This window comes from Pongo abelii, chromosome 21, assembly GCF_028885655.2.
Source record: "Pongo abelii isolate AG06213 chromosome 21, NHGRI_mPonAbe1-v2.0_pri, whole genome shotgun sequence".
In the NCBI taxonomy this organism is placed as follows: Eukaryota; Metazoa; Chordata; class Mammalia; order Primates; family Hominidae; genus Pongo; species Pongo abelii.
In genome coordinates this window covers 56,229,698-56,234,827 of record NC_072006.2, presented here as the reverse complement: position 1 = coordinate 56,234,827, position 5,130 = coordinate 56,229,698, and the positions used below count along the sequence as shown (strand labels likewise).

Here is a 5,130-nt window from a genome sequence, read left to right as displayed (position 1 = left end):
ACTTGAGGCCAGGAGTTTGAGACCAGCTTGGCCAAAACGGTGAAACCCCGTCTCTACCAAAAAATACCAAAATTAGTTGGGCATGGTGGTGCACGCCTGTAATCCCAGCTACTTGGGAGGCTGAGGCAGGAGGATCACTTGAACCCAGGAGGGGGAGGTTGCAGTAAGCCGAGGTTACAATGAGCTGAGATCGCACCATTGCACTCTAGCCTGGGTGGCAGAGTGAGACCCTGTCTCCAAAAAAAAAAAAAAAACCAACTGTACACCAAAAGGAAAACTCAATCCAAAAATAACATAAATGAGGGTGGGAGTGCCAGGCACTGTGGCTCACAACTGTAGTCCCATCTACTCAGGAGGCTGAGGCAGCAGAATCACTTGAGGCTAGGAATTTGAGACCAGCCTGGTCAACATAGCAAGACCTCATCTCTTTTTTTTTTTTTTGAGTCAGAGTCTCGCTCTGTTACCCAGGCTGGAATGCCGTGGTACGATCTCAGCTCACTGCAACCTCTGCCTCCCAGGTTCAAGCGATTCTCCTGCCTCAGCCTCCTGAGTAGCTGGGACTACAGGTGCCCACCACCATACCCTGCTAATTTTTGTATTTTTAGTAGAGATGGGGGTTTCACCACATTGGCCAGGCTGGTCTCGAACTCCTGAGCTCAAGTGATCTGCCTGCCTCAGCCTCCCAAAGTGCTGGGATTGCAGGCGTGAGACTTAAGATATATTTTGTTTTATTATTATTATTATTATTATTTTAAGCATGAGGGGGCTTTCCGGCAAAAACCGGAAAGCCTGCTAGACAAATTCTAAAAGAGCTATAACACTGGGATATATTTTAAGGGTCAGAACCAATAGTTTGTGGAAAGGCTGGATGGGGAGCCAAGGATTAAATGAGGGTCACCTGAGGAGCTAAAAAATATGAATACCAACAAACACAGCCCCTCCACCTCCAGACCTAACATTGGTACGTGTCTTAAAAGCTTGCCAGGTGTTTCAAATCTGCAGCCAGACTTGAGAGCAACCTAGAATAGCATTTCTCAAAGTTTGATGTGCATGGGGAACACCTGGTAGTCTTGCTAAAATTCAGTAGGTAGAGGCAGCGCTCGAGAGTCCTCATTTCTCACACGCGATGCAGATGCTGCTGATGCTGCTGGTCTATGGTCTACACATTGAGTCCCGCCTAGAGCTCATCCGCTCTGCCAGCCTCTGCTTCTCTGATACCCTGCTTCTATCAAAAAGTGAGTCCAATCAGCATTACCTTTAATATATCCATATTTTGACCACCTCTCACTTCCTCCACTGCACTAGTGCTGGCCACCGTCCATGTCTCACCTGGACAACCATCGTAGCCTCCCAGCTGGCTTCTCCCTCCTTCCATGCTTTCACTAACCGCTGTTTTTCTGTACAGCAGCCGAAGTAACCTTAACTTCAGCTGAGATCATATTGCAGCATTCTCTGCTCAATTCCCTGCAAAGGTCTACATAGCCTGCAATTTCTCCTCACCCCTTTTTTTGATCTTATTTCCTGCCACTGTGTTTCTCTTCCATATTGCTCCAGCCATACTGGTCCCTGTACTGAACCACAAGCGCATTCCTGCACCAGGGCCTTTGCCCTGGTCCTTCTCTCCCCTTGAAAGCTTCTGCCCTGTATCCACGTCAGTTGCTCCCCCACTTCATCCAGGTCTCTGCTCAGATGTCCCCACATCAGAAAGGTCTGCCCTGACCACCCTGTTTAATTAGCACTCGCTCTCCTACCACCTTCCACCTCAGTCTCTCACCCCTTTATATTTTATATTTTATATTTTATTGATTTATTTATTTTGAGACAGTTTCACTCTGTCACCCACGCTGGAGTACAATGGTGTGATCTCAGCTCACCGCAGCCTCCGCCTGTTGGGCTCAAGCGACTCTCCTGCCTCAGCCTCCCAAGTAGCTGGGACTACAGGCGCCCGCCACCACGCCCAGCTAATTTTTGTATTTTTAGTAGAGACAGGGTTTCACCATGCGGGCCAGGCTGGTCGCAAACTCCTGACCTCAAGGGATCAGCCTGCCTTGGCCTCCCAAAGTGCTGGGATTACAGGCTGTGAGTCACCATGCCCCGTCCTCTCCGCTTTATTAACTATTCTTTACTGTGTAACAGATCATCCCCCAAGATGAATGGCTTAAAACAATAATCATGATTTATAATTTCATCTGGCTTCTGTGGGCCAGGAATTCAGAAAGGGCATAGTGGAGACAGCTTTCTCTGTCCATATTTATTGGGACTACAGCTGTTAAGAGTCAGAGGCTAGGCTGGGGGCGGTGGCTCACACCTGTAATCCCACCACTTTGGGAGGCCAGGGCAGGCGGATCACCTGAGGTCAGGAGTTTGAGACCAGCCTGGTCAACATGGCAAAACCCCGTCTCTACTAAAAATACAAAAATTAGTGGGGCATAATGGTGCACTCCTGTAATCCCAGCTACTCGGGAGGCTGAGTCAGGAGAATCGCTCGAACCTGGGAGGTGGAGGTTGCAGTGAGCTGAGATCGTGCCATTGCACTCCAGCCTAGGCAAAAAGCAAAACTCCACCTCAAAAAAAAACAAAAAAGAGTCAGAGGCTGAGGACAGATCACATGTTCTTTGTCACCCAAGTGCAGCTGGGGCTGTCACTCAAAACCTCTAATGTGGCTTCCTTGTGGCTTGGGCTTCCTCTCAATATGGTGGCTGGATTCCAAGGGCCGGCATCCCAAGAGACAGAAAGAGCTGGGCATAAAGACTCTCAGAAGCGACATCGCATCACTCTGCTATATTCACTAGATGTGGGCACACACACCAGCCCATGCTCAAGGAGAAGGAAACTAGGCTTCATCCTCTGCAGGGAGGAGTGTCAAGGAATTTGCAGACATAGTTTTAAGTCCCTATGCTCCCCCTTACCTTGCTTTCTTTTTCTTTAGAGCTCTATCATTTCCTGACAGATTGTGTATCTATTTCTGTTTATTGTCTTCTTTCCCATCAAAATGTCAATATCTGGGGCCGGGTGCGGTGGCTCACACCTGTAATCCCAGCACTTTGGGAGGCCGAGGCAGGCGGACCACGAGGTCAACAGTTCAAGACCAGCCAGGCCAACATGGTGAAACCCCGTCTCTACTAAGAATACAAGAATTAGCCGGGTGCGGTGGTGCATGCCTGTAATCCCAGCTACTTGGGAGGCTGAGACAGAAGACTCACTTGAACTTGGGAGGCAGAGGTTACAGTGAGCCCAGATCATACCACTGCACTCCAGCCTGGGTGACAGAACAAGACTCCATCTTGGGGGGGGAAAAAAAGTCAATATCTACCTTGCTCACTCCTGCCTACCTTTTGCTTATAGGCATGTGTAATGCATAGTAGGTGCTCAATATATATACACATATGAAACGCTTTGTGAATTTGCCAGTCATCCTTGCTCACGGGCCATGCTAATCTCTGTATTGTTCCGATTTTTGGCATATGTGCTGCTGAAGCCAGCAGTCAATATATATTTTTGAATGAGTCAATTACCACGTATTCATCTCTGATAGATTTTGAAAACAATCAAACTGCTGGGAATCCAAAGAATTGGATTGAGAGGCCGGGCACGGTGGCTCACACCTGTAATCCCAGCACTTTGGGAGGCTGAGGCAGGCAGATCACCTGAGGTCAGGAATTTGAGACCAGCCTGGCCAACATGATGAAATCCTGTCTCTACTAAAAATACAAAAAATTAGGCTGGGCGCAGTGGCTCATGCCTGTAATCTCAGCACTTTGGGAGACTGAGGTGGGTGGATCACAAGGTCAGGAGTTTGAGACCAGCCTGGCCAACATGGTGAAATCCTGTCTCTACTAAAAATACAAAAATTAGCTGGGCGTGGTGGTGGGCACCTGTAATCCCAGCTACTGGGGAGGCTGAGGCAGTAGAATTGCTTGAACCCAGTAGGAGGAGGTTGCAGTGAGCTGAGATTGTGGCATTGCACTCCAGCCTGGGTGACAGAGAGACTTGATCTCAAAATAAATAAATAAAAATACAAAGAATTAGCTGGACATAGTGGCGGGCGCCTATAATTCCAGCTACTCAGGAGGCAGAGGCAGGAGAATCACTTGAACCTGGGAGGCAGAGGTTGCAGTGAGCCGAGATCACACCACCGAACTCCAGCCTGGGCAACAAGAGGGAAACTCCATTTCGAAAAAAAAAAAAAACACAAAAACAAAGAATTGGATTGATGGAGAGACAGTCTCTTCATGGAGAAGAAGAGCAGAGAAGCTTAATGAAGCAATACCCTGTGACCGTGACTGTGAGGACCCCATAACTGAGGGCATATAATAGGGTTGCTTTCCCAACTGGCCTTCGCTGCAACCGATCAGGTTTCTAGGAGCAGGGGCAGCTTATCTAGGAGTGCCTTGGCACCCACTTCTTGGGATTATCTCTGATCTATACAAGTGAGAGACTTGCCTTCCCAAATGGCCTGCTTTTTCCGGAAGGGAAAGAAGTATGTCTTATTTTCTTGGCATCCTAAGTATAATGCAACATACTTAAAACTCAGGCCGGGCGCGGTGGCTTACACCTGTCATTCCAGCACTTTGGGAGGCCGAGGCAGGTGGATCACAAGGTCAGGAGTTTGAAACCAGCCTGACCAACATGGTGAAACCCCGTCTCTACTAAAAATATAAAAATTAGCCAGGCATGGTGGCGCATGCCTATAATCACAGCTACTCATGAGGCTGAGGCAGGAGAATTGCTTGAATCCAGGAGGCACAGGTTGCAGTGAGCCGAGATTGTGCCACGGCACTCCAGCATGGATCACAGAGAGAGACTCTGTCTCAAAAAAAATAAAAACAAAAAACTCAGTGGCTACATAATTGAGGGTCACCAGACATGTTGGAACACTAATAACAGCTGTGGGTTTTTTTTTTTAGTTTTTTGTTTTTGTTTTGAGACAGTCTTGCTCTGAGGCTCAGGCTGGAGTGCAGTGGTGCGATCATAGCTCACTGCAGCCTCAAGCTCCTCGGCTTAAGCAATCCTCTTACCTCAGCCTCCCAAGTAGCTGGGATATAGGCAGACACCACACTTGGCTAATGTTTTGTACTTTTTGTAAAGACAGGGTCTCACTATGTTGCCCAGGCTAGTTTCCCAGGCTGG

General features: G+C 48.2%; 2 non-coding genes across 2 annotated transcripts; both read right to left on the bottom strand.

The window, feature by feature from the left end:
* Nucleotides 1–761: 761 nt before the first annotated feature.
* On the bottom strand, nucleotides 762–823 carry LOC112130392 (U7 small nuclear RNA). Its single transcript, XR_002912664.1, has one exon. It is a non-coding gene; the product is annotated as a U7 small nuclear RNA (small nuclear RNA).
* Nucleotides 824–3,380: 2,557 nt separating this feature from the next.
* LOC112130461 (U6 spliceosomal RNA) lies at nucleotides 3,381–3,484 on the bottom strand. Its single transcript, XR_002912721.1, has one exon. It is a non-coding gene; the product is annotated as a U6 spliceosomal RNA (small nuclear RNA).
* Nucleotides 3,485–5,130: the final 1,646 nt, after the last annotated feature.